At 41.7% G+C, this 17413-nt stretch overlaps 1 protein-coding gene across 1 annotated transcript in view; it reads right to left on the bottom strand.

Annotated features, from left to right (window-relative positions):
- The window catches only part of TMEM108 (transmembrane protein 108), a 372302-nt gene that overhangs the window by 350173 nt on the left and 4716 nt on the right, over positions 1-17413 (bottom strand). Inside the window, exon 2 of the mRNA XM_079921274.1 lies at positions 15400-15514. The gene's annotated coding sequence lies outside the window, so the exon portion shown is untranslated. The remainder of the gene's footprint in view (positions 1-15399; positions 15515-17413) is intronic.

Genomic DNA, 17413 nt, shown 5'->3' on the forward strand with positions numbered 1-17413 from the left:
ACTCCATCCCCACTGCCTTGCTCTTCCTCCCATGCATACTACGTGAAAAATTTGTGCGTAGATACATGAAGTTCTCTTGGCATCTCTAGCCAAGCTCTCTATGTAACAAGGTTTGAAGAGTTAGGAAAAATTGGCAAAAAGACCCCTTTCCAGTCTCTACTCTTGAGGCTCATCTCAGAGAACCCCTGAAGTTTACTCTGAAATTTTAAAATTTTTATTAAAGTTCTTACTTTTCATCACGTATCTTTTGGCCACTCCTAATTTCTATAATTCCTGAGTCCTTAATTTTTACCACCCTGTAGGACAAAGTTTAAAATCTCCTAATGAGTTAGGGGGAATTAAATAAGACTTAAAACTTATGAAGGGTTTCCCTGGTGGCACAGTGGTTGGGGATCTGCCCGCTAGTGCAGGGGACACGGGTTCGAGCCCTGGTCTGGGAGGATCCCACATGCCGTGGAGCAACTGGGCCCGTGAGCCACAACTACTGAGCCTGCGCATCTGGAGCCTGTGCTCCGCAACAAGAGAGGCCGCAACAGTGAGAGGCCCGTGCAACGCGATGAAGACTGGCCCCCACTTGCCACAACTAGAGAGGGCCCTCACACAGTAACGAAGACCCAACACAGGAAAAATAAATAAATAAATTACTAAACTCCTACCCCCAACATCTAAAAAAAAAAACTTATGAAGAACATAAACTATCACAGGATTGAGAGAAGGTTAATAGAAGGCAAGCCAATAACTACTCCAGAAGGAGGGAAGGTACTAAAGCATTGCACATTGCTTCACAGGTGGCAAGGAAGGAAAAAATATATAAGGTTTTCTCATCAAAACGTAAGCTAGTCATGTAATAGCTAAGAGGTGTGTACACAATGAAATTCAGAAGATCAAAGTACTTTAACGATGAGAGTTTTCACAGCATTCTCACGAAATTCAGGGGAATAAACCCAGGGCAGGGTAGAAATCTGGGTTACAGGCCAAGGTCTGCTACACAGGAGCTACTGACTGGCCTTGGGCAAGTCACTTCCCTTCTCTGGGTTGATAATCCCCAGTTTAAACTTTACATTCTCACAAAAGCCTCCTTGGACCCTAAGATAGCTCCCCGTGGTGGGCTTCTGTAGCTCCCAGTACTTACAGCTTTCAGACTTTATTATTTGTTCATTGTCTATCTTCCCCACTTGATAGTAAGCTCCATGTCTATATTCACCTCAGATCCCTTGCTCCTTATGCAATGCCTGGTACGAAATAGAGGGAAGGAGGGAGGGATGAATGAAGAAATAACTGAATCAATAAATTGATCATAAAAAGAGGTGGACCAGCTGACCCCTAAGGTGTGTTTAGAAGCTAATGTATTAAAGGCATTTCTTCCTGTTGAACTCTATAAATGCTTGGGTTTAATTAGGTTAAAACACTTATGGATCACCTAATTTGAATGGAGTCTTACGCTTGATCTATAGGGAGAAAAAGGGTAGCCAAGGATAAAAGAGAATTAGGTCTTGTCCCTGCCCTTCAAAGAAATGAGTCTGGCTAGGGAAAAAAAAACTGCATTAAACAACTAGGACAAAGGAATAGGACGACTTTAATGAAAGCAAAAGTAACAGAGTAAGTGACATGATTAAGGGGAGCTGGGATGACTCTCAATTATTAAAGTACACTACACAGAGGTGAAAGGACACTCTCTAACCACACAGCCAATTTAAGTGAGACCTGATGAAAAAGAACTCAGGCCCTTCCATCTCCTGGTAGTTAAGGAAGCTCCTTAAGTAAAAAGTGAGGCTCATGTTCCTGAGATTGCAGGCTCTTCGCAGGGTTACAAGAGAGGAAAAGGTAAGATTCAGCTCAACAGATAAAGTCAGATATGGCCAAACCAACCCAACTGCAGACAGCTTTGGAGGCATGCAGAGTTTGACCCACCTGGAAGAATAAATGCTACTCCAGGGAGAACCAAGCAAGTGGTGGTCATTGAAGAAACAGATAAAAATGGTAATTAAGTGAAGGTAAGGGAATGAGTAAGATAGGCTACAAACTATTAATGCAATGAAACCCCCATATTCTGAGGCCCTGCCATGTTCCTCCTACAGGGTAGGCCATGCAAAGAATGCAAGAGAAGTTCACGGCAGGGTCCACGCCTGTGGAGACTCAGTATCTAACTGTGGAAACAAATATGTAATTGAGGGGAAAAAAATTCCAATAAGTAACAAAGTCTGCTAGCTCAAAAATGTGGCCTTAAACTGTGATGCCCAAAGAAGCAGGTAAGCAGGGAGGCCTGACGCTGAACTGGGAAATAGGGCTCTGCCCTTGGCACTTCTGGGTCTCTTCTTGTTGGGCCTCTCACCCCTCAGGAGCATCCCTCTCCCATCTTTTTCACGCTGGGAAGAAGGATTGTAGGCACAAGGGATTAGCCACAACATTTAGTGGCCTGCCCACCAGCAAAACTTTTAAAAGAGAGGGAGGGAACCCCAGACAGACAGGATGTGGCGGAGAGAGCACATCTGAGAGCAGCGATTTGAGGGCCAAGCAGCGTGTGATGTGAAGTAAAGTAAGATGCAAGTTCTTTTTCATTCCTCAGGAACAAACCCACAGAGGGGCTATCAATCGTTCTGAGGCAGGTCTGACCCCATCTTCTCTTCTTCCTAAATTCTGAGGGAACAGGGGAGAGCTTCCAGCAGGAGAAAAGTTCTCAGCCCACAGGGCAGGAAATTGAGAGAGTTATTTAAAATTGAAGAAGGAGTAGGATACCCCACCTAACACAAGTCACAAAGTGGCTACATATCAGCTGCTGTACCTCTCCTTCCCGTTGCTGTCCTCATCCTGGTGCCCGTAATATAAAAAACGCAAAATCAACAGTTTAAAAAAATCCACCTTGATCAGAGGCTGTATATTTCTTGCCTCCTCCAACTAAGAATAACTCTGTGAGGAAGGATACATGGCTGAGCTCTGGTGTCTCCCCTTCGAAAGGATTAACAAGCAACTTTGTGCAACCCAGTGTCCCAGTTTATTGTTAGCACCCTCCCTTTTTTTCCACCCTAAAACACACTCACACACAGGCACTCCCTCCGTCAGTGCTCATGGAGAGAAGTGGTTGGGAGGCTCCTGTTGCCTGACTATAAAATCTCTCCATTCAAAGAAGTTACACTAGGGCTTCCCTGGTGGTGCAGTGGTTGAGAGTCTGCCTGCCGATGCAGGGGATGCGGGTTTGTGCCCCGGTCCGGGGGCATCCCACGTGCCGCGGAGCGGCTGGGCCCGCGGGCCATGGCCGCTGAGCCTGCGCGTCTGGAGCCTGTGCTCTGCAGTGGGAGAGGCCACAGCAGTGAGAAGCCCGCGTACCGCAAAAAAAAAAAAAAAGAAGAAGTTACACTAGATAATCTTTGTGACTACTAGCCCAGAAAAACCCCAAACAAACAAAAAAACTCTATCATAACTATTCTCCAAAAAAAAGGATCTGGAAAGAACAATTCAGTTGTCCCTAGGTATCTGAGGGGATACCAAAAGTCACAGACCCTCCAGTCCCTTGTATAAAATAACAGTGTTTGCATATAACCTATGCACATCCTCTCGTATACTTTAAGTAATCTCTAGATTACCTAATACCTCTGTATTACCTAATACAATGTAAATGCTATGTAAGTTGTAAATACAATGTAAACGCTATGTAAATAGTTGCCAGTGTGCAGCAAATTCAAATTTTGCTTTCTGGAATTTTTTTTTTTCCACAGAAAAACCCACGCAGTTGTACTTATGCCTCTCATCAATAAACTCAAGCAAATATTTCCTCTCATATGGCTCATGTAGCTTAATATCAAAAAAACAAACAACCCAACGGAAAAATGGGCAGAAGATCTAGACATTTCTCCAAAGAAGACAGACAGATGGCCAAAAAGTACATGAAAAGATGCTCAACATTACTAATTATTAGAGAAATGCACATCAAAATTGCAATGAGGTATCACCTCACACTGGTCAGAATGGCCATCATCAAAATATCTACAAACAATAAATGCTGAGAGCGTGTGGAGAAAAGGGAACCCTCCTACACTGGTTGGGAATATAAATTGGTACAGCCACTGTGGAGAACAGCATGGAGGTTCCTTAAGAAACTAAAACTAGAGCTAACATGTGACCCAGCAGTCCCACCCCTGGGCACATATCTGGAGAAAAACATGGTTCAAAAGGATACAGGCACCCCAATGTTCATTGCAGAGCTGTTTACAATAGCCAAGACATGGAAGCAACATAAATGTCCATCAACAGAGGAATGGATAAAGAAGATGTGGTACATATATACAATGGAATATTACACAGCCATTAAAAAGAATGAAAAATGCCATTTGCAGCAACATGGATGGACCTGGAGATTACCATACTAAGTGAAGTCAGTCAGACAGAGAAAGGCAAAAATCATATGATATCACTTATATGCGGGATCTAAAAAAAATGATACCAATGAACTTATTTACAAAATAGAAACAGGCTCACAGATCTCAAAATCAAATTTATGGTTACCAAAATGGAAATGTGGGGGGGAGTGATAAATTAGGAGATTGGGATTAACATATACACACTACTATATATAAAATTGATAACTAACAAGGACCTACTGTATAGCACAGGAAACTCTACTCAATATTCTGCAATAACCTATATGGGAAAAGAATCTGAAAAGAATGGATATGTATATGTATAACTGAATCACTCTGTTGTATACCTGAAACTAACACATTGTAAATCAACTATACTCCAATACAAAATTTTTAAAAAACAAGCAAGAAAAGAGACAAAATTAATGCAATGAGACCCACACATATATATGAAATTGCAGCCCACGCTAAAAACTAAAAAAAAAAAAAAAAAAAAAACCAGAAAAGCAATATTTAAGTTACTCTCACCTTGAGTAGAAAAAAATTTTAAAGCCTTATTTTGTGCATGAAACAATAAGGAAAATGGAGAAAAAAGAGGAAGAAAGAGTGAGAAGGGCCAGAAGGAGTTAGGTTTTAAAAACTACAATTTATAAGCCTAACATATGGCTTAAAATCATTTGAGCAAGAGGTGTAAAACCATAATTTAAATAGAGTGAACAAAAGAAACACAGATATGCTTTCAGCTCTACAGTGAGAAGGGCAGACAGCAACACCATTGTTTGAGAACACTGGCAGGTTTATTCATGTCAAACCGTGCTATAACTGAGAATCAATATGGGACAGTCTGCTTAAATGAACTCCAAGGGTTTGTACAAGCAATCCTGTTAATGTCATGTTGCATTTTATTAAATGATGTTTGGAATAAAAAGCCTGTTGGTTGGGCCCTGGAAAAGTTTGTTTTAAAGAGGTATACCTTATGATGACAGTTGTAATCATAGCATTTGATCTTCATGATAAACCTCACTATACATGAGAGGAAACAACTGCAAAGACAATGAATCAGTGCTCAGCGTTATATTATATGGAGTGACCCTGAAACTGCCTTCAATTTCTGATGTGGGCAGATACACCAGGACATTATGAGGGTCCAGGATAATTTCCACCATCACAGGTGGAAGGAGGACAGTATCTTCTTTTTTCCCCTAAGAACCAAGTTCATTCGATCTTTTTTTTCATTTTTATATATTTATTTTTATTGACATATAGTTGATTTACAATGTTTCAGGTGTTCAGCAAAATGATTCAGTTATACATACATATATATTATTTTTTAGATTATTCTCCATTATAGGTTATTACAAGATATTGAACATAGTTCCCTGTGCTACACAGTAAATCCTTGTTGTTTAACTATTTCATATATTGTAGTGTGTATGTTAATCCCAATCTCCTAATTTATCCCTCCCCCCTCCCCATTTTCTCTTTGGTAACCATAAGTTTGTTTTCTATGTCTGTGAGTCTATTTCTGTTTTGTAAATTGGTTCATTTGTATCATTTTTTTAGATTCCACATGACAATCTCTAGGTCCATCCACGTTGCTGCAAATGGCATTATTTCATTCTTTTTCATGGCTGAGTAATATTCCATTGTACATATATACTGCATCTTCTTTATCCATTCATCTGTCGATGGACTTTTAGACTGCTTCCGTGCCTTGGCTATTGTAAATAGTGCTGCTATGAACATTGAGGTGCATGTATCTTTTGAATTAGAGTTTTCATCTTTTCTGGATATATGCCCAGGAGTAAGATTGCTGGATCATATGGTAACTCTATTTTTAGTTTAAGGAGCCTCCATGCTGTTTTACATAGTGGCTGCACCAATTTACATTCCCACCAACAGTGTACAAGAGTCCCCTTTCTCCATACTCTAGGAGAGTATATCTTTAGGTACTTACTGATAGAGTTGTGGGGCTGGGGTCTTATCTAAGAAACATGTGGTTAGAGAAGGTGTGGCAGTGACAGGCAGAGGATGGCTAATCAAGAAATGTGATTCAGATCAGCTGGGCAATTCTGATGTTCAGTAACTTCATCAGCAAGCACACATGATGAGCTTACACACAGAGCTCTGTGCTGGGCAGGAAGAAAAGAGGACACGGGCAAGGGAGTAACCCAGGTACCATGCTCACAAGCAGCCTATAAGGGCGTTATTATGAATCCCATCCTACAAATAAGAAAATTGAGGCTGAGAGATATTAAATATTTTGCCCAAAGTCACCTTTCTAAAATCTGATAGAGACCAGATGGAAATGCAGATCTGGCTAACAGGTTAAAGGTCTTTCAATGCTACCAAACCAAATGGCCACTGAAAGGAAAGGGCATTCTATGCTGAGAGTAGACAATGGGACCAAAGACCAGTCTGAGTAAGGAGCAGTTTGTGCATAGAAAGAGTACAAAGTCAGAAAGTAAGTTGGAGTCAGACTGTGGACTGCCTTTATGTCTAGTTAAGAAGCACACTGTCCTGCAGGCTGCTGGGAATCACAGAACTTTGAAAATCAAAAAAGATGTAAGAAAGGGAGTAAAGAGACCAAAGGATCTACACCAGGTAACAGGGTTAGTGAGAGGAGGGAAAAGATGGAAAGGCATTTAGAGAAACACCAGAAGGAACAAGAAGTTAAAGTCCAGTACCATACTGACATGGGATTTGGGGTTCTCAAAGTAAAAGACACTAATTGGGGGTTACTACTAATGTCCTACTATTTAATGTTTGGCAAATATTTTACTAATGCCAATAATTAAGAATTTCAGAGGTGATCTAATAAGTGTTCTTTCCAATAGAAAGGGGACAGCAGGCTCAGCGGCCATGGCTCACGGGCCCAGCCACTCCACAGTATGTGGGATCCTCCTGGACCGGGGCACGAACCTGCGTCCCCTGCATCGGCAGGCAGACTCTCAACCACTGCGCCACCAGGGAAGCCCGAAAGGGGATAGCTTTTGACAGCTAAGGGAAGCATGCACCTGGTCTGCCTCTTCCTCATGCAGGAAACTTCTTTTAAGGGGGACGTGCTGATAAGAAGTCATGTTTGAAGATATTACTGGGTTGGCCAAAAGGTTCCTTTGGTTTTTAAGTACAAATAAAAGACACATTTTTCATTTTCACGAAGAACTTTATTGAACAACATATTCACCCTTTTGTTCCACTGCCTTCTGTCATTTTTCAGGCAACTTCATAATTCCATCATCCCAAAACTTTTTATCTTTTTGAGCAAAGAACTGTTCCAGGTGCCTTTTATAGTCTTCCAGGGAATTGAAAGTTTTTCCATTAAGAGAATTTTGTAAAGACCGAAGTAAACGGACATCCAAATGTGCAATGTCTGGTGAATACAGCAGATGAATCAGAACTTCCTAGCCAAGCTGTAACAGTTTTTGCCTGGTCATTAAAGAAACACACAGTCTTGCGTTATCCTGATGGAAGATTATGTGTTTTCTGTTGACTAAGTCTGGACGCTTTTCGTCAAGTGCTGCTTTCAGTTGGTCTAACTGGGAGCAGTACTTGCTGGAATTAATTGCTTGGTTTTTCCAGAAGGAGCTCATAATACAGGACTCCCTTCCAATCCCACCATATACACAACATCACCTTCTTTGGATGAAGACAGGCCTTTGGTGTGGTTGGTGGTGGTTCATTTCACTTGCCCCATGATCTCTTCTGTTCCACATTATTGTACCATATCCACTTTTTCATTGCCCATCGCAATTTGTTTTAAAAACGGAACATTTTTGTTAAGTTTAAGTAGAGAATTGCATGCTGAAATACGGTCAAGAAGGTTTTTTTCACTTAACTTATGTGGAACCTAAACATCAAAGCGGTGAACATAATAAAGCTGGTGCAAATGATTATCCACGCTTGACTTGGATATTTTGAGTATGTCGGTGATCTCCAGCATGATATAAGGTTGATTGTTCTCAATGAATGTCTCGATTTGATCACTATCAACTTCAACTGGTCTACCTGACCGTGGAGCATCGTCCAGCGAGAAATCTCCAGCACGAAACTTTGCAAACTACTTTTGACATGTTCGATCAGTCACAGCACCTTCTCCATACACTGCACAAATCCTTTTCTGCATTTCAGTTTTGTTTTTACCTTTCTTGAAATAACAAAGCATAATATGCCGAAAATGTTGCTTTTTTCTTCCATCTTCAGTATTAAAATGGCTACACAAAAATTCACCAATTTTGATGTTTTTTTTTAAATGCACACTGATATGACAGCTGTCACAATACGATCTAACAAAACTGTTTCAATGACGTTGAAGACAACTAAATGCCACTACAGCCATCTTGCAGAAAAAACCAAACGAACCTTTTGGCCAACCCAATACTCTAGCCACAGCTTTGTTTCTTGGAAAGTTGAAGGTCAAGATTCAATGATGGGCTCAGGAGGGAAAAAGCCTGAGTAGGATCTATCACCTCTTCCTGTGGCTCATGGGAAGGACAGGACAGTTCACTAAAGCTGGAGGTTTCAGCCCGCCCCTCAAGCATCTGTGGCCTCAGTCCTTGCCTCCCGAGCACACTTATCCCCCAACAACCTCACAGGGAGTGGACTACAGCAGGACAAAATCCCAGAATTCAGGATCTGGGGCTCTTAGCCATCTTTCAGAATCTCTTTACACCCTAGAGAGAGCAGATGCCTTTACTGTTGCTACAGAATCTTCATGCAGGGGCTGCAAATTAATTCCTGATTCTATGAGAAAAAACATAATGTTGTTTTATTTTTGTAAAAAATAAATTAGATATGCACAAATTTGACTTACAGTATAAACTAAAGATAAAGTAAGGTTAGCACTTGTTTAAAATTAAAACTGAAGATTTTAATCTGGAAATATGTGGTTATCTGTATACAAATCTTCCTGCTCAGAAGAAACTCGAATATATACATTAAAACTAATATGATACAATGCTCTATTTTTCCCTTCTCATTAAAAAAATTCAATAGAGGGGATAGGGATCTTCACAGAGTAAGAAGAGAAACTGAAGCAAAAGATTCATCTCTGCTCCTTTCCCCTTAGTAGGCAGCAGCTGGGTGAGAAAGCTGATCCCGATCATCCTTCAATAACAGAGTACATTCTTTCCTCAACCAGCAGTTGCAGGAGCCCCACTGCACTTCTCTTCTGCCTCTTTCAAAAGAAGCTGCATCTAAGGAAATACTGACTCTCTGTATGTGGCACCCCCGTGCTGCAGCTACTTGAGAAGAGTAAGAGCCTTCAGTGGATTCAGTGAGCCAATGTGCTCACTGTTTGTGCTACCACAAGGCACACCCTTCACAGCTGTGCAGGCCCATGGAGCTGGAACCATCATTCTTACCCTGTCAGAGAATCATAAATAGGGACAGAGCCTTCTGCAATATGAGAATGCACTCCTTGTAAAGTCATAGTCAATCACTGGTTCAACTCTCCAAGATTAGGGGTAAATGAACAAAACACACTACAACACAAAACATTTTAAAGTCTGCTTTGTAAGGCAGTAATCCCCAAAATGACAACATCTATATGGAATTTATCTTTGGAGTAATAAGCCAAGTTATTTTCCTTTGTGAGAACTGGAATCTTACAAACCTAGCTATTGAACAACACTTGTCAGAGACGTCAAAACGTCTTTCAACATTCAGACAGCCACCTAGCCATTATTCCTGTGGGATACATGGGTGGTTGAGGGAATCACATTTGACAGATGCAAAAAATAAGATATCCATATGGAAAATACAACTCCTCATTTCCCAACCATCTAGCCCAGCAATTTCCCTACCATTCTGCACTGGGATGCAGTCAGTCTCCTCAAAAAAAAAAAAAAAAAAAAAAGGGATACAGGCTTTTTCACAATTGCTACTGAACGAGTAGGCTTTGAAAGTAATCTTCCAATTCTTTACTATACACATGACCCATAATCACTGTTTATATTGATTCCAAGAGTTAAGAATTCAGGGTCCTTATACCAGAGAGGTCTCATGTTCTATCAGTCTACCCCACCATTGCTCCCTTCCAGAGAAACCACAGTCCTTGTTGAGGCAAGAAGACCTAGGCCACAGCTGTGTGGACCAAGAGACTGTAGACCCCTAAGACTGCCTGGTAGAAGAGCTTTGACCAGGGGGATGATAGTTACTACAGAATTATCATATTCCTTTCCTTCTTGGTCCGTACACAGACCATCAGTTAGGTTGTGGCGACAGGAAGACATGAGCAGAGAAGCCAAAACGGAAATGCTGAGCCATGTTAATGGTTGAGAAGTAGAATGTGGACTGATCAAGTACTGTTAGTGCAGATACATGCTGGAGTTGCAACAGATCAGGGGACAATCTTCCTGGTCCTGAGTGAGGTCCTGTCTCCATGAGGTCTGGCCAGACTATGGCTCTTTCTCATCCTGAAAGGCCTCTGGGATTCCTCCCAACTTGCCACATGTCTGACATTTGTTTTATTTTCTCATGCATCCTTACTTAAGCCTTCCATTTCTTAAGGCAACTTGAATGAGTTTCTGTTCTTGTAATCAAAGACATTTATAGGGGCACCACAGCAAGATATCTGAAAGTGTTCCTTTTCTCTTTACTAACGATAAAACAATCTCAGATCTCCCATCTGACAGTCTACACATAACCTCACAAATTTAGGGCTACTTTGCCAGTTTTTGTAATCACAGAGAAAGAAAAGAAATGGCTGGCAAAGCCCCTTTCCCCTGGATTGTCTTTAAATTGCCCATGCTGCATTTTTTGTCCCAGTCGATCCCTGCCACATGTAGACCACCATTTACTTTCAGTAGATCTAGAAGGTTCAGCCACAGTAAGTCTAGAATAAAAACCCAGCATCCTATGGGAGCCTTAGTAGTCTCTCCATCCTCTGTGGCACTGACAGAATCCCCCCTGTGACTTCTTGGTTGATTTCAAGGTTCAGGGACCAAGTTTTCCACTAGCAAAGCCTGATTCTTCTGGTCCCTAAAAAATAAGATTGGCTCCCAAAGCAGTTCCAGCACTGGGAAAAGGTCAGGTCATATCAGAAATTAATGAGCCAGCCCCTCGGAGCACTGCCCCTTCTGCAACTCTAATTACTCCTCCCTCCTAACAAAAGACCCCACTTAACTCTCTAGCAACCAGTGATTCTCAATCACAGGCAGTATTTGGAAATGTGAGGGGCCATGCTGGTTGACTCAGTGACTTGGTTAGAGTAATACAGGTATTTAGTAACCAGGGATGCTAAATGTCCTATAATGGACAGCAAAGTTCCACACGATGATGAATCACTGTATCAAAATGTTAACAGCACCTCCCTTGAGAAACACTGAGACCCCTCCAACATTCCGAGCAGACCAAAGCAGGAAAGAAAGGCAAAGTGAAGAGAGGAGGGCAGTAAGAGGACCAGCACCGCACCATCAGAAGTGAAGCAGTCGAGTGAAGACTGTCTGGAGATCACCTCGCCCCCGCCACCTCCTTCCCCTCGCCCTCCAGGAACACTTCTCACAGCACACAACTCCTTGTTCTCAGTCCCGCTACCACGCAAAACAGTCTTGGGCTCAGATTTAAATTATATCTTTTAAAATGTGTGTCTTTATTTCCACATCTTTTCCTTTGTTCTAATTATGGTAGTTTCTGAGCAACTAATGTTGGTGCTAGTAATAGATAATATATCACCTGAAAATTTTTCCATGTTGCTAAAGGGCTTAATTACTAAATTTGTACTATAATATGTCTGTTGGAAAATCTAGAGACTAATTCTTTAGGGGATAACTCCTCAGAGATTAAACTTGAGAGATTAAATTTGTGAATTAATACCTTATTATGAAACACTTTTTTGAGCCACACTGGGGCTTGGAAGAAGGGAAGGTGAAAACTCTCTCGCCACCTCTCCCAGACTCTTTGTTATGCTCTAGGCAGTATCAAAAGAGACATCCTGCACAAACTAGCTTCACCACCAAGGATCAGGGCATGGAGAGACCAGATGGAAAGAGACAGCTCAGCAGCCTTGGATTAAAGCACAAATATTTCTGAGGCAGTGCGCTCAGTTATGTCAGAGAGACAGGCCCATGGCACTTTCTGTAACAGACAGATGCTGCAGCAAGGTAAAAAGTTCAGCAAGAGCCACTCACAGATTGAAAAGTGCCCTAGGATGGAAAAGTCCAAAATGCAATCCTGTTTTAAATGAGGTAAGGTCTTGCTATAACAAGCGCACATGCTGTCACTACAAGTGTGCATTTCTGACAAATAGGGTCCTTACAGACTGAAGCAGTGCTATCCAACAGAATTCCCTCTGATGATGGCAATGTTCTCTGTCCGCACTGTGCCTGTGTCAATATGGTAGTGTTTGTTGTAAATTTTGTGAGTGTATCTAATAATTGCAGGGACCAGAAACACAGCAAGGCTGAACACAAATCTGCCAGGACAGTTTACATCTAATCCCTGCACTTGCCCTTCCTTAGAGTTAAACTGAGGCTTTCTAGTAAAATAACGTGATTGCTTCAGGCCTAAGTCAGGGTGATGGCCTTTTTCACCATTCCAACACAGAGTTCTAGAAGATTATCAGAACACCTGTGATATTAAAACATTTTACGTATCACTCAAAGAGCATGGGTTGAAGATAAACCCTTTTCCATAATTCCAAAGGAGAGAAGAAACATAAATGTAAAAGTTCTAGGATAAAAACAGATTTCTCCAAATATTCTCTGGTCTTTGTTGTATTACCTGCAAAATCTGTTCTAGGATCAGTAGTCATTTGGGAGGATATTTTTCTTCGGGGGGGTTACTTCTTTATGTCCTTTGATCTGATTATACATGAGTGACTTTAGCATTAAGAGATTACCACAACCCCTCAACCCCCGGTCAAAAGCAATTTCCTTAACTGCTCTTCTGAACAGCCTCCTTCTCCTTCCTCCACTCTCCCATTTTTTAACTTTCCAAAAAAAAGTCTTTATTCACGAGTATATTGTTGAAATGAGCTGAATATGAAGCTCTCAAGTAAAATCAGAATCCAATACTGTTCATCATTTCCCACACCACTAACCCTTCACCCTTCAAACTCCCCTGCTCCTCAGCTACTGCCTTCACAAGGATTAAGAGTGATCCTTGAGTCCTGGAAATTTGGGGAGACAGATATTTCTTAGCATTTATAGAGCTCCCAAGTAATCACACAGAACTACGTACATCCCTTCTTTAGGCTACTGAGTTATAAATGCTGTCTCCATTTTACAGGTAGGGAAACTGGAGCAAAATGAGGCTAAATGATTAAAATACAGTCCCAAAGAAACTCAGAGCAAGATTAAGTCACTGTACGCCTCCAGCAGTGGTTCTCAACCAGGGGCAGTTTTCCCCCCAGGGGACATTTGGCAGTGTCTGGAGACATTTTTGATTGTCACGATTGCGGTGGGGTGGAGTGGGGGAACTACCGGCATCTAGTGGGTAGAGGCCAAGGATGCTGCTGAACATGCTACAATGCACAGGACAGCCCACAACAAAGAATCGCCAGGCTCAGCATGTCAGTGGTGCCGAGGATGAGAACCCCTGATCCTCTGGCAACCCCAGCACTACTTTCTTTGGCCCCTAGTCAATAAAGAATGGCTCCCTCTGTAATTTGATCCTTGTACAACATTTACACAAGAAACATGCCAGTTCAGTGTTATTTCTGGCATGCTATACATTTTAGTTACTTTTAAAATGCAAAATATATGGGAGCCACAGAGGAAATTGAGGAAAGCTGGCAAAGTCTGGCTCCTTTCCTCTAATGAGAAAGCTTAGCAAATACCAGGTCCTTTCTTTACTGACCCCCAGGCACTGAGCTGGGGTCTGTGTCTGGCCACTCACCTGGACTCTTCAGTTGTTGATGTGCTTTGCAGCTGCCTTTTCTCTGCTTTGCTTATCTCTAAGCATGTGCATCACTCCAGAGCAGTAATGATGTATGCTTATAGGAATCTCCAGAGGTCTACAGCTGCTAATTGTCTATTTTGTTCAGTAAATTGTACTCATTACTGAGCCATGTAAGGCACAGAAGGACATCAGCCTTTCTGGGTGCCCTCTGTCTGAGCCTGGGTAATGGGACGTTATCAGCAAGGGCGCAACAGTATTGAAAAAAGGTGCTTAAAAACAACCCTCCATCCAGTTTTTCAGCTGATTACTTTTATTTTTGTTATATAACTTCCTGTCCCCCTCTTTCTTAACCATCCTTAGCTCTGCTTAGATTTGTATTAACTATAATTTTCTCTTCAGTGAGTCTGATTTTAGTTTAAGCTCTAGAAGCCAGAGAGTTCAGAAAGGATTGGATGTCCTTTCCACCCCTCCCTCCCAGACTTCCACTTGTCTCTGAGAAGGGCACACTGAGCAGTGAACTTCTCCTTTTGATCTCAAAAATCTTCAGGACAAATGAAAATCCAAAGCCAGCTTTGGTTATAATGCTCCCAGTGCCTACATCCGTTGCACTAGGGACTGCAAACAGATGAGGAGGGAATGGACATGTGACTTCCAGTGACACTGGATAAAATAAAATGGAATGGGCAGAACCACGTGCTTTGCTACTGCTATTATCCACCAAACTGGGAATCATCAACTCTCTGGTAAGCTGTTTCCGCCCCCCATCCTGAAAAGAAAAGTGATTAATGCAGGAAAAGTTAAGCAAAGTAATCCATGGAGGGGGAGGATGCTGAGAGAGGGGAATTTGAGCCAGCAGAGCTAACAATATGATATGGCTACAGGAAAGCGGCACTCAGGCCTAGTCCCCTCCTCTACAGTGTACCTCAGGAAGGCCCAGCAACACCCTCACCACCCACATAAATCAAATCCTACACAAACTCACTAAAAATTCTTGTGCTGAGATATTCTCATGCAGAGATTCCATCCCATCACCCTGACAATGGTTTTAGCTTTGTAAGTACTGATCTTAATGGTGTTTATCAGCTGAATCACTAAAGGCTTTGGGAAACTTTCACAAACAGGGCACCCCACTGCACTGACTCCAAGAGGCTGTTAATACAAGAGTAAAACCAGAGCAACAATGGCAACAATGCCTTTGACTTACCCTGGAGTAGAGGGTGTGAGAGCCTTCAAAGGCACTTACATCCTTGCGACCCATCAGCTCTGCTGCCTTTCACCACTCACTTCTGCATGGTGGACCACAACCGATCAATCACCAGCTACCAAAGACGAGAAATGAATGAATGCGTTAGGCCAGAAGATCCGTAACTTCAAGTCCCAAGCTACTGCTCAAGTGAATTTGCTAGTGTAGGCTAAGTACTTACTTAACACATAGACCCAAACACATATACTACCTCTAGTTCAGTAAAAGTTTGTTTCTGGTCCCTATATACATACTGGACAAGCGAACAGTGGAGGGGCCCTCCTTGATCAGTGATCCAGGCACCCAGGCTGACAAAAGTCCTGCCATCCTTAAACACAGCTTCCAAGATCCCCCAGGGGTCCTTTCCATTCCAGCCTACGAGGAGCGTAAAACAACATAGAGGAACTCACATGGGCGTTCTCTTTTTCTGTTTTCTTCCTAGAAGTGGACCACAACCCTTTTCTGCTTGCACTCAGTTACACAGCCACACCTAAGCCCATGGGTTTCTGGGTAGCTAGTGATCAGTCTCATACAAGCCTGACTCCAGCCCAACAAAGAAGACAATGTTAGTTTTAGAGTATGGAGTTCTGGGTGAGACACTAGCACGGTGAACTTGACTTAGTTACTTAACAAAGTCACTTAACAACTCTGAGATATGGTTTCCTCATCTGTGAAATACCCTGCTTCCCTCATTGACCTGTGTGTCAACGTGCGATTCAAAATGAGACAAAACAGCACTTCTGAGACTTTAATGTACATGCATGGCACCTGGGCATCTTGATAAAATGCAGATTGCAAACTCCCAGATGATACCAATGCTGCTGTTCTCTGACCACACCTTAACTAGAAAAGAGATTTTTTAAATTAGAGAATATTTTTGTATACCGCAAAGTGATTTGCAGTTACAAAGAATTATTATCTTGGCACCGACTTTGATTATACATGAATTCCCAACTAGCCAGCATTTTCAGGATAGGTTTAATCTGGGTACCAAGTAAAATTTCATAGAGTCACAGGATTTTGGAACTGGAAAGAATTAAAGTGGTCACTGCTCTCCCCTCTTATTTTCCAGACAAGTAAAAAACTCAGAGAAGTCAACGATGTCCCCGAAATCTCAGAACAACTTAGTGTGCTGGAATTAGAATCCAGAAATTTGACTTTTTCTTCTCTTATTACATAAATTCAATTCTTCTTTTCCTTCTGAAGAAGAAATGGTAGTTTTATTCTTCTCCTAAAGTGAGAATAAATGCTACCCTGGCCCAAATCTAAGAAGGTACCAGAAGGTAGCATTGACCAGCATGGGTCACCATCATACCAAATGTAAGTGAGGGGGTTACAGGACAGACATTGAGATTTCCAAGCAGACGTTCTTCAGAACATAGTGATTTCCATCAAAGTTATATCTCATGTGTCCAAAATGTGACTTGAACACAAATTAACTTCTGTATACCTTCTGGCAAAAACAAGAATTTTTAGTTTCCATATACACACACTGAGTCACTACTATTAGGGGACAATTAGAAAAAGAGAATTTGAGGTTGCATATAAAAAAGGAAAAGGAAATAATTAGCTGAGGAGGAGCAGTGGTTTCTGTAGTCAACCCTGGGGACAAATAAAGGAACCTCAAGATTTTTTATCCCTGACATCTAAATTATTTTGCATCTCTGAGATCATGGTGAGTCCTAAGAGTTAACAGCAGAAAGTAAAACATAGGGCCTCAGCAGTGAGAGACAGGAGTCCAAACTCCAAGTCCTAAGTCAGAAAGGCACTGACTTACCTGGAAATCAAATCAGACTGGGGAAGAAGGGAGGCTCTTAGTATGCATGTCTCCAATAAAGCCATATAAATTTGAAAGTGTTTTGGTGAAATTAGGAGGGCGTACTTACTGAGCAAGGAATGATAAATGGAAATCCATACTTGCATATCCATCATTAAGATGGGTAAAATGTTATTATCAGCATCTTCATTTAGTAAT

This window comes from Stenella coeruleoalba, assembly GCF_951394435.1.
Source record: "Stenella coeruleoalba genome assembly, chromosome: 5".
In the NCBI taxonomy this organism is placed as follows: domain Eukaryota; kingdom Metazoa; phylum Chordata; class Mammalia; order Artiodactyla; family Delphinidae; genus Stenella; species Stenella coeruleoalba.